A 16,065-nucleotide genomic window follows, 5' to 3' on the forward strand; every position below is an offset into this window, starting at 1 on the left:
TTAGCATGCCTGACCATGAAACGAGCGGGCCTGGGTTCAATTCCTGGTTGGGACAAATTACCTGATTGAGGTTTTTTCCGGGGTTTCTCCTCAACCAATTAAGATCAAATGCTGCGTAACTTTCGGCGCTGGAGCCCGGACTCATATCGCTGACATTATCACCTTCATCTCATTCAGACGCTAAATAACCATAGCAGTTGATAAAGCGTCGTAAAAACCAATAAAAATACTCACGATTACAAAGTGGTTCTTCGTTTCAAATTGCTCTTAGTATTCCTTTATACATTACAGTATCGATATAGTAATATGGTTACTTTATCTTTCACTTCGGCAACTGAAGACTGAATCTCCTCCATCTTCCCTTCTCTTTTCTTTACTTCCTTCTTTTGCTCCGTCACTTTCCTCCATTTTTCTTCTTCCTTGCTTCTTCCAACACTCTCCTCTTCCATCTTTTCCTCTCACACCTTATCATCTTGACTATGAAGTGAAACTGAGCTTTGAAAATCAGTGCAACGTACTATCTTCCAGTATAAGGCATGGGCTTCATTGTGTCTGTTCTCCTATCAAATCTGTACAAAGAGCAAGATGAAATAGGAAATGTAAAAAGTGATGGGGGGATTTATGAAGTTCCTTGGTTTGCGTACGTCTTTATTCCTGGTATATAATTTTTAGGTTAGGTATGGATGGATTTACGGATTAAATAAATACTACCATAGGCAGGATGAGTACAACCTATCCAAAAATTAAAAAATGAAGCGAGACGGACAGTGCGAAATGACGTAATGACTAGGACCGTGACATTGATATATTTGTATTAATTGTATTAGTTTGAGGTCTACTGAAGGTGAACATACGACGCCGGACAGAATATAGTCGACGTGTTTCAAGTACAGGCAGCGGAGCGAGTTTGACACACGCCTAAGCAAGTACATCCCGTGTTTTGTATACGATTATTGCGTATTATAAAATCAAGACAATACACTCATTGTATTATATATAAGGGTTAATATTGGAAAGCTCTAAAATGCTGGTGAGATTGAGAATAATTGTTGGAAATCATAATTATGTTTTATCACATTTGTGACAATTTAAGTCTGAAAACATCTTTTTTTTATATTTAAAGTTTTGCATTACAGTTTTAGAAAGCCGAAAATATATATGGCGTACAATTTTGCTTTCCCTACATTTAAGCCGTTACATTAATTTATTTATCACATCTATTCCGTGCCTTACTTTTCTTGCATGTTGTTTGTCTGGTTTCAGTTCCTACTGCAATAAACAACAACATTAAATTTTAAAGTCTCAAATAAAAATGACCGCCGAGTGTCGGTATAACCTTATATGCGAAAAAACTACGTTCAACATTGGCTAAAACCAAGGGCGCATATGTAAAATATTTCACATCAGCCATTTCTACATCAGGTTGATAACAATCGCCCTTGTCATTTGACAAAACTCTTGCAATTTTGCATAATATATTGAAACCACCTTTTTTTTTTTTTACTCCCTCTGTCCCATAATAATTGTCCGGTACGCTTCTATTTCTTGTCCCATAATAATTGTCCGATATCCATAATTTTACACTGACGTTTACATACGAGCAAAATGAAACACATGAATGAGTAATACAACTGTATTACTCCAGAATCCGTATAAAATTGTCACTCAACTAGCAAAAGAAAAAAAATTATTAGTCCGGGATCTGTATAAATTGGCCAATCATTGAGCCAAAAAAAGAACATGAATACTACTCGTACAACTTTATGATTCCAGGATCAGTACAAATTGGCTAGTCATTGAGCCAAAGTAAATACTCCTAGGAGTGCAACTTTATTAACTCCAGGAATAGTACAAACTGACCAAGAAGTGAAACAAAGAAAAACATTCTCCTACGAGTAATGACGGAAAAACTGCCTGTTAGACCGGGAAAGTTGTCATTCTAACAGTTTACCTAGAACCACAGACCTATTGCTGCAGTGCTATTGTAGCCTCGTCGTAAATGTTCCGAGGACACTCCAAGCGAGATGGCAGGACGTTGAGGTGGTCCAGGTGCCCCTTCTGCATATGGGGAATCTTGTTGTTCTTCCCGTCATTAACTTTCATTATTTCAATAAGATTGAACTACAAAGTGAGGAAGACGTTGTTGAGCTTGTTGCGTGTCAGCTGAGAGAAAGCTGTTTCAATTGCGGCGATCAACTCATTAGTAGTTTGTGGAGCTGACTGATGCTGGAGAGACTGAATTTCCCGGAAGTAACCCAGATCTAAAACATTCATATCCAGACTGTTTGGCGGTTGGCATACGAGTTCCAAAGTGATTCCACTGGCTGCTGCAGCGTCCATCCAGGTGGGGTCATTGGGAGCGATATGCGGACGCGCATTGTCCTGCTGAACTGACACCTGAATTCTCCCTGTGCGCGGTCCAGGAGGCCATTTTGCATTTATTGCTGGGGTTAATTTGGTGATGAGCATGGATCCACTTTCCAAAGATTGCCGCCCCCGTTGCCAAATGCAGCGTGCTGTTCTTTTACTGACATGAAATTTCTCGGCCGCACCTGTTATGGCACCATTCTTCACTAAGTCAGCCGTAGTGTTTTTCAACAGAAACTCCTATAACGCCTGTCGGTAATCTTCTGGGTGGTGTGTGTTGCTTGTCTCAATAAGATCACGTTATTGCTCTGCATAACCTTGTGCACTGATCTACTGCGCTTCTCCTCATGCGTGCACTTCTCATTTGCCCCGTCGTCTGTAATTACTGTAATACCATTTCGGCGTACCGGACAATTATTATGGGACAGAGGGAGTATGTATTAGCCTACTGTGTTCATTTTCGCACACACCTTTTTGCTTATATCATCTTGCAGATCATTCACTTTTGAGATGAGATTATTTACTATCGAAATTTGCTCCACCAATTTCACACCAGTCTTTTCGAGACATTCAATTGTAGAGGAGATAAATCCAAAATTAGATGAACTACATTCACGCGGTTTTTTTAAATATTTGGGTCACCAAGAAGAATTTGGGCATTACTTATAGAAGCTGCATCGTTTCCGTCAAACATCTGAATTACTCCTTCTATCCTTATATACAATGATTGTATTGTCTTGATTTTATAATACGCAATAATCGTATACAAAACACGGAAAGTGCTTGCTTAGGCGTGTGTCAAATTCGCTTCCGCTGCCTGTACTTGGAACACGTCCGGCGTCGTGTGTTCAGCTTCATTCGACCTCAAACTAATACAAATATACCGAAGTCACGGTCCTAGTAATGACGCAATGAAAGAAGTGGAAATGGGAGGAGAAATAGTAAGCTATCCCGTGTTATTGCAAGGGAATTTGGTGCTGTGAGAAAAAATCTATTGGAGCGCTAAGCATGTTGGTTTTTCATTATTTCGTTAAAGGAACTTAAGGGAATTCTGAAGAGGAAAAGTCGAAAATGGAAGTAAAATAATAGCAATATCACATGGGATACAGGACCGTGTGGAAAATCCCGAGGTACATTAAATAGAGAATAGAGCGAGGAGAACTGCGTGGAAAACCACGAGGCATAAAGATCATCTTACACTTTCTGCTTTCATAGCAACACAAGTCAGAGTAAACCCACAATGTAGTATATACAGTCACGAAGCTCAATACGTAGTAAATATGCATCCATAGATAGTTGCTAACCACTAGGATCGCTACTATCGCCTCATTACAGACAATACGAAATAGTACCTGCACAGTCTATTGTTTCTAGTACCCTCATAAACTTAAGCTTCGTGACTGTATATACTAGACTGTGGTAAACCTTTCATGTGACAATTTTTCCTCCCTTTGCAGATCGAATAGAGACGTTTCATGCCAAAAAATATGAATACATTAGATAGTACATATGACAATAGTATTTCAACCTGGCAATGAAAGTAATAAATTTATTTTCATTGATTTGTTATTCATATTAATGTCTTATCCAATTATCAAATTTATTACTACAGAAGTTAAAGTTTTAATGAATCTGAAGACTAGCCAAAACGACTAAGAATTTCTTTCGTAGAAAAGATTCTGAATTCTCATGTCTTTCTTAGAAACACGAAATCTAGCATTATTTATGAAATATTAACAGATTAAGACATTAGACAAAAACAGAGCATCAAGATCTGGGCGTATGGAATATAAACTGAGACACTTTAAAATCACGATTTTTCCCAAAATACAATAAAATTAATATTTAATTATTTTTATTATCGGCGAAAAATGTCCATCACTTATCAATAATATGTACAGCCCTAGACACAAAAAATTACCGCTCTCCTGTAGCGTCAATTTTCTCTAAATCCACTTCGGACAGCGCCTGGTTCACACGATTAGGGAAAGGATGTTTATTTTGCATCTAATTTAACCCTTGAACATATCTTCGTTATAGATTATTCATAAAACTTGACATATAAATAGACAGAGAAAGCAACAAACACAACAAAGGGAAAACATAGCGGAGTCGTGCACGTGTAAACCTCAGCTGTCACTGAATCAAGCAAGTGGACTTAGCATAATGTCAACCGGTCATTTCTTGGTCTAAGATTGTACACACATTTTTAGTAGGTTATTTTACGACGCTTTATCAACATCTTAGGTTATTTAACGTCTGAATGAGATGGTGATAATGCCGGCGAAATGAGTTCGGGGTCCCGCACCGAAAGTTACTCAGCATTTGCTCATATTTGGTTGAGGGAAAACCCCGGAAAAACCTCGACCAGGTAACTTGCCCCGACCGGGAATCGAACCCGGGCCACCTGGTTTCGCGGCCAGACGCCTAATCGTTACTCCACAGTGTGGACTTGTACATACAGAGAGTGTAGGATTTAATATTTAAAAATCAGAGGTTTGTTTTTCCATTCATTCATTTTTTTTATTCATCATTATACAGAGTGGGTTAAAAGTCGCTTTCCCCAAACACTTCCTTACATTTAAATACATTCAATTTACGTGTTCGCGTAGGCTTCCGCGGCTGGTGTACATGGTGTGTGGATAAGCTTCAGGGCTTCTACCTCGTTGTCTTGGTGTTGGTGGCTGACGTTTCGACCGCCTTGTTGTGGTCATCTTCAGAGCAGTTGTTGGCTAAGGAACACCAACACCAAGACAACGCGGTAGAAGCCCTGAAGCTTATCCACACACCACATTCAATTTACATTTGACTACACATTCCTTCACAGATTTTGTTCAAGACGGAGGCCCTGTTTCTCGATACACAATTCACAACGTTTAGACACTGATTTGCAGATGGCAGAACATAACTTACAATTGTCACCTGTTGCAACTGATGCAGATCCTGCGGTTTCTGAGCAAAAACATAATTTTTCAGCGAAAAATCACATTTTGTCAGGTCGCATGACCTGGGTGGCCATTTTGTTGTGCCACGACGGCCAATCCATTCATAGAATTACTGGTTCAAGAAGTCCCTTACTGCTACATCAAAATGAGGTGGTACTCCATCCTGTTGTCGTATCAACTGCATATTGGCAAAACGAGGGTTGTTTTCAAGACATGACAATGGAAAAACAGTTGACGCACGAACATTGTTGCCAACCCACCACTTATTATACCAGCTGTTCGTTTGTTCAAGTTACGACATCTGTATAGTCCGGGTCAGCTTACTTCATACCCTAAGGGTGAAACTAATCATTTTTCCGCCCATTACTACATATGCTAGTGGATTATGGTGGTTTTCTAGTTTGCAGGTTGAATTTTCTTTTGCCAACTTCGTTTTGAATTTCGATACTGACAAATACTACAAATGGTAATGATTTTGTAAGTGATATGTTGGCAACTGAGACAAATATCGACAATATTTGTCAGTACTGGAGTTCCATGGAATTAAAATTGTACTAGATTTCTGAGCCGGTTACTGGAAGCTAGTGAAATTTGAACATACTAATAATTATTTAATATCAGTATTAATATTAATACATAATAGTTATTTTATGTGTGCGTTGTAGTTATAATTCAAGACTATAGTCAGGTAAGTTTTCGGAGATAGTGCTAATAATATATGGTCAAACAAAATGCATTTGTAGGTTAAGACTCGTGAGTCAATTATTTAGTCAAACCAATGAATTTCGTATTGCCAGACAAATTACTTGACATGTTGATCCCCTTCCCGTATAGTTTGCTGAGAAAATATGTTGCAAATTATTGAATTATTTAGAATAACCTCCCAACATAAAGTAGGCCTACGGTAAGTAAATAAGTCATTTAGAACGTAGGATCTGTGATTTCTGACAACACTGACAATACGGCAATATTTGCTGTTTAGGAACTGTACTTATGTGACCGTTACTATATATGTGTGTATAAGTGTGTAACCGAGAACGAATATTGGGGAAAGCGATTTTTGACCCACCTTGTACTATTAACAATTATACTTAATTGTACTTTTGTAGATCAAGAATATATTTTTTTTTGAACACAACAATCTGCACATCTGTTCGAATTTAATTAGGCCTATAATACAAGAAAGCAGTTCTGAATTATTTACCATACCACTCTGTCTCCATCTGCCAACATAATATACCGGTGTTGATTTATTTTAAATAAAAAAAAATGACATGATATACTGACTTAATTCTTTAATACTTATTAACACAACAAAATTATATCGCCCAACGTGGGGCTCGAACCCACGACCCTGAGATTAAGAGTCTCATGCTCTACCGACTGAGCTAGCCGGGCTTGTTATAAACTGCTTTCTTTTTGTTTATAGCATAGCCAAAGATAGACACCCTTCCGCCTCGTTGACCTGGAAATTCCCCGTTGAACAGGAAGACGCATTATTCAGGACGCAGCTGCCCTTATTAAAAAACAGTCGCTAATCCGCCTGAACCCGAACCATTGCAGATAAACTATTTCAGACTATGTAAGGCTGCTGTCACAGTGGTTCCCAGATAATGTGGTTCTGTTTAACTAGCACTTTAATATTCTTGTTGTACTAAAAATGTGCTTAGATTTAACAAATGTTTAGTTTGGCTGTTATCTGCTGACATTTTAGTAATGGTAGTTTTCAACTTTTCTACTCACGTAAAATGCCACAATTTGCACCGTTACTCGTTTTCTTCGAAGCTATGAAACTAATTTCACGTTTAATATCACTAGGGAACGCGATTTTTACCTCCGGAGAAACTAATGGCTGTTTTTTTAAATTAATTTTCATATGCAGACACCGAATATGTTATTTAAATTAGCCTCAGTTTTTATTTATACTCTATTCGATTCCAGACTATGGTAAAATTAATATCATGTAGCCTACAGTAAATACTGTACTAATGCATCGTTTACAATGACGCGACACACGCGACACGACACAGCGACGCGACATTATATAAATTATGGCCCAATAGGAAATCAGATTTCCATGACTTCACGACGGAAATCGCGACGCGACAAAAGTTGAAATTGAGTTAACTTTTACCGCGCGACGTTACCGGAATGCGTATGTGTTTTTGTTTATGATGGCGTTGTCTGCAACAAAATTGAATACTTTTTCAGATGAGATGTTGATAGAATTGGTTAAAGGATACCCTGAATTATACAGAATGAACCGCGAGTAATGTCATTTATAGAGGTTATTCTTTAGGATATTTCAAACAAAAAAGTTTAATATAATTTTGCTCGTTTTACCTTCATTTTCGAGAAAAAATTATTTTATGTGAAACATTTCATGGCGTATTTTGGAAAGCTATTGAATTAACTTAATTCCCAATATGCTTAGTCAATTTAAGAGAGCAGTGTATTATGATAAAAAATTAGTTTTTGTCGTTTAAATATGCAGAAATTTCATCTGAACAATTGTAAATTTTTGTCCTGAAAAGGAATTTTAAAACTTTACATTTGTTAGATCAAATTTCTGCGTATTTATTATGAAAATACAGTGCTCTCTTAAATTTACTGAACATATTGATAATTAAATCAATGGTTTTTCCAAAAGACGGTAAGACATGTTTCATATAAAACAGTTTTTATCTCGAAAAGGAAGCAAAACGAAAACAATAATCATATTATTTTTTTGTTTAAAATATCTCAAAGAATATCCCTATGAAAATAATGACATTACCGTTCACTCTTTATATTACTGTTTGTGTACATGAAATACACAAATCTTTCCATCCATGACTCCCATAAAGTTCGGAAAATTTACTTTTTTTTTTTCCAATAGGTATCCGTCTTCCATCTTCGTGAAATTATCTCAAAGAGCTTCCACTAAATGAGGTTCTTTTTAATTTATCCCAGATTACAGGACTTGTTTCTAAAACTAATGGACATTGTGAAAGTTACAATACGAAAATCGTAAAGAGAGAACGTAGGGAGAGAACCAAGTTCTTAAAGGGAAATCTAACCTCAAAGTTACGCTTAGATGCTCTGCTGGATGCCTCCCGCATTGGACGTTTTTGTATTTGAGGGCCAACGATATGCAGGAGATCATCAAATTGCGAAGATGTCATTCGCATATAGTTATGATATGTTGATTTCTTCTACTCAAAAAATAGAGAAGGCAGGCATAGTTTCGTTTTAAGTTTCCTAATCAACACGAACCAGCGATTCAAGTCGTGGAATTGTGAACACTAGTCCGCGACGCGATACTGCGATGTCGCGTCATTGTAAATTAAGCATAAGGGTTCTTTTTGTCTCTTGTACGGAGGAGAGATCCGAAGGCTTACACTGTAGCCTGAAGCTTATTGTGCTTACCATTCCTATTCTGTGAACGCCTGGGTAGCCGAACGGCCGTGCTCTTGTATGTAAGCTACAAATACAGCACGCCGGCACAGAGAACTTAACTCGTGATATGGTAGGGATGATGATGATGATGATGATATGTGAATTAATGATGGCGAAATGAGTCCCAGGTCCAACGCCGAAGCTACCCAACAATCTTATTTTAAGTGATAGTGGTGATTTTTGGTGGAAAAGTCAAGGTTTCTGTGTTTTTTTCGAAGTCTCCCTTTTCCTTCCATCATTCCACCATGGATAAATATATAATAGGATGCGAAATTTACAGAGTCTCCCGTAAGACATGACAGAGGCGCTAATGTAGAAATTGATCTTTCTGCCATCTGTTGGACGGAGGAGAACTTATTACATCTAGCAGCGCACCAAGTAGTGGAAATAAATACTAATTACTCCATGCATGTAGCAGCGCACCTGGTGACGAAAATTTTAAAATATGTAGAAAGTATTCCCTACCACCCTCATCGATATTCAAAACTAACCCAATTTAAAATAAAACATTTACATTTTTATTCCTCACAGCATCTTCCACTGAAAATTCTTACCGGAGCCAACAGGAAGATAAAAGAGACGATCTATTTTACACTACCCAATTAAAATATAACCAGACAGAGACAGAAAATAAAGCATAAGGTTAGATAATTGGGATTGTATTCTTTGGTTATTTAGTGTTTAGTGCAATGGAAAAGTCTGCAAAAACTACTTAGATAGTTCAATTTATTATATTACTGTTACTTTACAATACATTCAACAACACTATTTTTACAACGTCCATAAACATCACTGTTTAACATACACTGCTTATACACACACGCAGTATCACTTTATGTTCACTTAATAGCAAGTTTCTGGTTACCATCTTGTCTTCTCGAGCAACGTCTCGAACGAACGGATAAATAGAGAACTCTGGGTAATGTATCCAACACGTAGTTATAATGTTCACCACCTACGACGTCGGGCACTGATCACCTTATTTGAGCCCCCTGCCGCCAGATGGTGCTGACCGCAGTTTCGCATCCTATTATATATTTATCCATGATTCCACCGTCACTCTCCATTTCAATATCCATTATCATTACTGCAATAACATTACTCAAAACTATGTAAGTGTGATATACAGTAGTTTAGTGACCAGCATAAAGATGTCATCAGTCTAAGGAGGCGTAGCCTGTTGGATTAAGAAAACGGTGCTGTACAAACTTCAAACGGAACGTGAAATTTTATGTCATTATTTTTATGTTTTCTTTCTGTTTGATATTATCTATATTGTCTGTAAAACAAAAATACTAACACTACTTTCTTAATATTGCAGTTGTGTTTTAAACATTAAGAGTTAAGAAGGAATATTCATATAGATCCCATAGTAGTACAACTATATTGTACTAAATGAATGAAACACATCACTCATAAAGAAAGTGATATACCAAAGCAAGAGACTGAGTATGACATGATAAGTTGAAATTGATATTGATGGTATTTTTAGCCTTATAAAAGTAATCAATAAACTAATCAAAACAATATTATAGTACAAAGCAAAGTTACCAGAGGTATATGTTTTAATTGTAACTAATATTACATAACAAAACTCTTATCGCATAATGCTTTTAAGGTGATATTGGTGCGCAACTTTCTATCATCAGAATATTAAATTATTTTCTCGAAATCTGTTGAAGCTATAGAGCTAACGTTTTTACAATACATCGGCACATATCTTTTGTTTATGACGGAACAGTAGTTACTTTGTTAATTCATTTCCTTACAAATATTTTTCATTCGAAAATTTTCAAAATTTTAATACACTATCTTTAGTAAAACGTATTTACATTCTTTCAGTATCTGTAATGCTACTAAATAAACATATCTGAAAATTTGGCTTTTCTAAAAAAAGTTGAGGAAATATTTCTTTTCAATAAAAAGCAAATTTGTGAAAAATGAATATTAAAATTAAAACTTACATTCTTGTAATGCATTTATACTTCTCAGACAAATCTAAAACTTAACATGGATATAGTTTTAATAAGCTCTTTTCCCTTTATCCTTTAAATCAGTGCTGGCCATCCCTGTATCACGCCAAGCGGCATATACTACCTTTTTCGTCTGTCTCTTTGCATTCCGCTGTAAAGCGCTCAGGCTCTCCTGAGCTCTAAAGCGCGCGCTTGCGCCTGTGAGCATCAGTTGACATGACTGCCTTATGGTGCCACTCATGAGGCTCAGACCTGTCTTCGGATAGTTGACTAAACAACAAACAATAATTTAACTGCAACTCTTCTGCTGCACCAGTTTCCTCCATTAAAAAAAGCGTTAAAACATTTGAAGATCTTTCGCAACGTCTTCCTAAATTTCGAATATGTGCCTCCCACGTTAACTTAGAATAACAAATAAGACGCATAAATCTCGCAATGTCTGTATATTGCAACAATTATCCATTCCAGACGCAGCTCTGTATGTGATTGGAGTCCACGTAAATTGCAGAAATGGATACTCTTCATATTTAAATAGATAAGTTAAAACCATTTCGATTTTCCGAGACAATACGTCGTTGACTAGCTGCAACTATCGCCTGATGACTGGGAAATATCGGGATTTGGCGTCAATGGAATTGGTGATAGCGCGATTGTATTAGGAGGAACGAGACCGAGGATTCGCCATGTGATTACCTGATATTTGCCGTACAGTTAGGGAAAACTCGGAAAAACCTAACCTCAAGCGGGAATCTAACCCACGTCGGAGCGCAGTCCTGGATCAGCAGGCAATCGCGTTATCGCAACGATGCTATGTGAGCTATGTACTGTATTTGTCTTCGTCTTTTTTCACAGTATTATCATGGTTTCATAAATTCAAAAAATAGCCACGAATCACACAATGTAATGCATCATTGAACATTGCCCATTACCTAAATACGGCGAGCTGTTGTACACCTGAGACCATGAGTACGGGAGATATTGGTAGCCGAAGAGATAGCAGTGCCAACTGAAATCTGCCGATTGAAAGATTGATAAACCAGAAGTATCTATCCTCATTCCCATCACGCTATTTTCTCACTGCTAGCGAAATCATTACACATCATTAGATATACGACCAAAGTATTTATTTTCCATTGTCGGCCTTCTGGATTGAAATCCCGGTGGGACCAAAGTGAAATTTGTCGTGGTAAAGAACGATAATGTATATTTTCTGGGGAATTTCGTTTTTCCTGTCGCAGTTATCATTCATGACATCGCAGTCGCTATCATCAACATCACAGGCAAAAAATACTAAAGGAGAAGGTGCTAATATGGGACGGGGTTATAAAATGGGACGCGGCTGTTTTTCTGAAATTTGTGGCGCTATCTGTCAAGTACAGTGGCATAATTGAAGGGTTTGAGGGAAAAAAACATTTTTGAGTTGTTTATGCATAGAGGACAAAAAAAAAAAAATACGCTCTATCGTTTGGTTGAAGAACCAAGTAGTTCCAAGAATTACATTCACAGTTATAATACATTTTGGACCTGTCTCTTCTGTACATGCTTATTGTTTGGCGGTAAGTTTTCTTCATTATCTGGAAAAGTACTGAATTGGAATTGCCTGGTTTTTCCCCCAAACCCCTCAATTATTCCTCGAGGTAGTCTTTGTCTGCAGAGGAATATGCACTGAGTCAGTCGAGTGAAAGTTGTGCATGAGAGGAGGCAATATTACGCCAATTTTTGCAGGGGGTGCTTTTCTCGACTAATTGCGAAGTCTCTTTATGCATAAAATAAGTAGAAACGATAGATTTGCAATATCCTGCATCATAGAAATCAAATGTCAGTGTAAATTTAAGTTATTCGAGGTTTATATGCTATGATATGAGTGGTGGTATTATGGGACAGGGTTGGTACGTTATTTTACGACGCTGTATCAACATCTCAAGTTATTTAGTGTGTGAATGATATGCAAGTGATAATTCCGGTGAAATGAGTCCGGGGTCCAGCACCGATAGTTACCCAGCATTTGCTCATTTTGAGTTGAGGGAAAACCCAGAAAAAACTTCAACCAGGTAACTTGTCCCGACCGGTTTCAGAGCGCTAACCGTTACTCCATAGAGTGACCTAAAGTACAGGGGTCCCATATTACGACCCTACTATTCGTGTGAGAAAAATTGATGTTCAGGACAAAACTAGGATCTTACAACCTTAGATTTTGTGTGTAAGGTACTGCTGAACGTACATGGAAGGTACTGAGGGCAAAACTATGGCCTTCACCAATGGAAAATAGAGAACTTAATGTTTTTATATAACCATCAAGACATTGATTTTCACATGAATTTTGTGTCTAATATGTTACCAATGTTCATATTTTAAGCTATATGATTCCAGTTTAATTTTTAGATTATACGCAGGCAGTTTTGTCTGTCCCATATTACAACCTCATTTTCTGGAAGTTCAATTATGCAGCATGAGAACTTTCTAAAACATAACAGCTGATTCCTCGTTATAATTATGTTATGACTTTGTACACATAAGGAGAAATTATATCCCTATATGGAATCACTTCAAATCCAATTCTTAACTTGGTTACTTTCAAATTAGAGACTGTGGTAAAAGACCGTCCTATATTACCATCTTCTTCTCTACTTTTATAAATATTCAGCACATGTAAATGTATCTCCTATATAGTAAACTATGTACACCAAATGCCAAACTTACAGGCGTATAGGTGCTCCAACACAGTTTACTAAACAAAAAAAAAAAAATCTAATAATAGTTTGTCCAGAAAGAAATGGACTTTGCAAGGGTTTTGTGAAAGGGAATAACAGAGTAGAGTTCAGAAACTCATCTGAGCCCAGTCACTGAGAAGCAGGTATCACTACATACCTCAAATCAGCGGTCGAGGTTAAATCACTTACACTTTCCCATCATCACTATCGCCATCGTCCTAAAGCAGCGATGTCATTCCGTTTTATTACGTTTTGTTCTCCAATTTCGTTCCAGCAACAGCACGCGTTCAAATCTTACCCCTCCTGCTATCCCTTTTCTACCTGCAGTCTTACGCTAGACGTGATAGGGAAGTACAAATTTAATACAGTGCATCACTCGACTTCATGCTAAAGAGTAAAGAGCATTGAAGTCATCACAATATCTTCAATTACTTCCATTTTCTATTTTTATTTTAAATAATGAAATACAAATTTGTTTCAGAAATAAAATTTATATTCGGCAGTACGTATAGGTGTAAACAGTTTTTTCTTTCATGAAACTTAACGAATCTAGACCAAGGAGTCGACTGATAGGCAATAATTTATGTTCAGTTTTAAGGACTGCAACTGCTAATGTAATATTACCTAATATAAAGAATGTTATATATCGTCGTTATTCCTGCAATAACTCCTATGTTACATATTTATCGATTTTCAGATTTTTGCTCTGTTAAATAACTTAAATAGTGATACAGCAAATAATAAAATCTCTTATATGTAATTATATTTCCTTGTTTCGAAAATGTAAGAGTTCACAGTCTCCTATGTACGGCTGCCATAGGATGAATAAACGTGTTGTTTCTTCCTACTGAAAAAATTTATATTTTGCACATAGGAGTTATTGCAGGAACAACGACGATATCTAAAATTAATGTCAAACGTCTGCAGAAGGTCCTTCAAGTGAGATAAACGAATTCTTGTAACTTAAGAAAATCTGTTCTGACTTTGCAATTGCAATAGATGAGCAGTGAAATGAAAGCTTAGAAAATAAAGTTTTCCAGTTTGTATATTATATGTAAATACCTATCAGTATTTTTTTCTTTCTTTCAATGTTTCGTGACACAATATAATTCAGGTACAGTGCTTAATGTTTTCCCTTAGAATAATATGCGGGTACTATGTTATTTACGTGAAATACTATTAATTTATAAACAAATAGTCATAAAATAGTAATTATAGCCTATATTATAAAGATTTCAATTTTCAAATAATGTTTGTTCCTTATTCCTTTGACATATAAATTCATTACAATTTACTTACTGATGATGATTATTATTGTGCATGACATCTCAGGCTCTTACAACAAGGGGCGGCCCGTCCTTATGTGCTACAGTACGATGATAATTTTTGCTCAAATAATGTATTTGTAATACCATAGTAGCCTATTTGATCTGTCATTTGAAAATTTGCAGTGGTTATGTTCATGACGTGTTATAGAGTATTTAGCCTTCGCTCTTCACTCTTTGCTGCCTCAGGGAGTTCATTGTGCTACTCAGAACTCCACATGAAAATGTAGACAATTATGCGCATGTGCGAAGCCGAAATCACTGCTGTGATTGGCTATTTTTACGCTGGAAAGTGCTGTAGACTGCTTCAGCATGACATAGCTTGGAGATTGCAAAAGTAAAGCGTAACGAAAGAATGCTTGTTTGTGGAAGAACTCGAAACTATTGGTATTTGGTAATTCAAGTATCCGACTGCTGCTGCCATCCACCTGTATGAGGTTCCACCTAAATCAGCCACCAAGCGACGGAAAACGGAATCTCAGAAAATTGGAGCCAAGGAAGTATTGTGACCGTATAATTTAGAAAGCTATCCACCCTTTCCAGTCTTTAAGCTACCTAGACGCAACAAAATTGTTAAACAGCAAAATTTTTGACAATTTTTCGCATAATTTTCCAGAATGCGAACTTGAAGTTGCTGTCAACAGCTATACTGTACTGAACAAAAGTGTTAAAGACACAACTTGGAGTTCTATACGGAAAAGATCGGACTTCCGAAATATAGATGGATGTTCAATTGTTACAATAAATAGTCTCCAACAATTTACAGGATCCATTCTGTGAAGTAACGAAGTTGTTGCATATTTTGGTTACAACATCAATGACCACTGCTGAAACGTATAAAAAAGTTTTCTAAGGAACACTATGTCCCAGGATCGTCTCACTGCTCTTGCAATACTGACAATAGAAAAGAGTATGACATAGAGTATGATATGGAGAGTTTAACATCAGGGTAATTGACAAGTTCTGCAGTAGGAAGGAACGTCGTATGGATTTCATATTTCGTCACTAAGCGAGTCTCAAATTAAGATAAATACATATAAGTGTATACAGCAGGCCGATATAGAGATTGTAGCACACTCATTATTTTGACCACCAGCTGCTACTGCTTCTAACATAAATTATCTCATTTATATGATTGTGACTTTACCTGCAACTACAATTCCTTATTTACTGTAACACTTTATACATCCCTGCCTGAGCGCTGAGTAGTCGTACAGTTATATGCCGTCTTATAAGGCAGAGGATGCGGTGTAACACATATTTTCAAAATCACAAGCTGATTTTGTGACACCACTGCCCTAAAGGG

General features: G+C 36.9%; 1 protein-coding gene and 1 non-coding gene across 2 annotated transcripts in view; one reads left to right on the plus strand and one right to left on the minus strand.

The window, feature by feature from the left end:
- The window catches only part of LOC138698214 (UPAR/Ly6 domain-containing protein crok-like), a 321,928-nt gene that overhangs the window by 111,291 nt on the left and 194,572 nt on the right, over window positions 1-16,065 (plus strand). The gene's annotated exons all lie outside the window — the stretch shown is intronic.
- On the minus strand, window positions 6,638-6,710 carry TRNAK-CUU (transfer RNA lysine (anticodon CUU)). Its single transcript has one exon. It is a non-coding gene; the product is annotated as a tRNA-Lys (tRNA).

Source organism: Periplaneta americana, chromosome 4 (genome assembly GCF_040183065.1).
Source record: "Periplaneta americana isolate PAMFEO1 chromosome 4, P.americana_PAMFEO1_priV1, whole genome shotgun sequence".
Taxonomy (NCBI): domain Eukaryota; kingdom Metazoa; phylum Arthropoda; class Insecta; order Blattodea; family Blattidae; genus Periplaneta; species Periplaneta americana.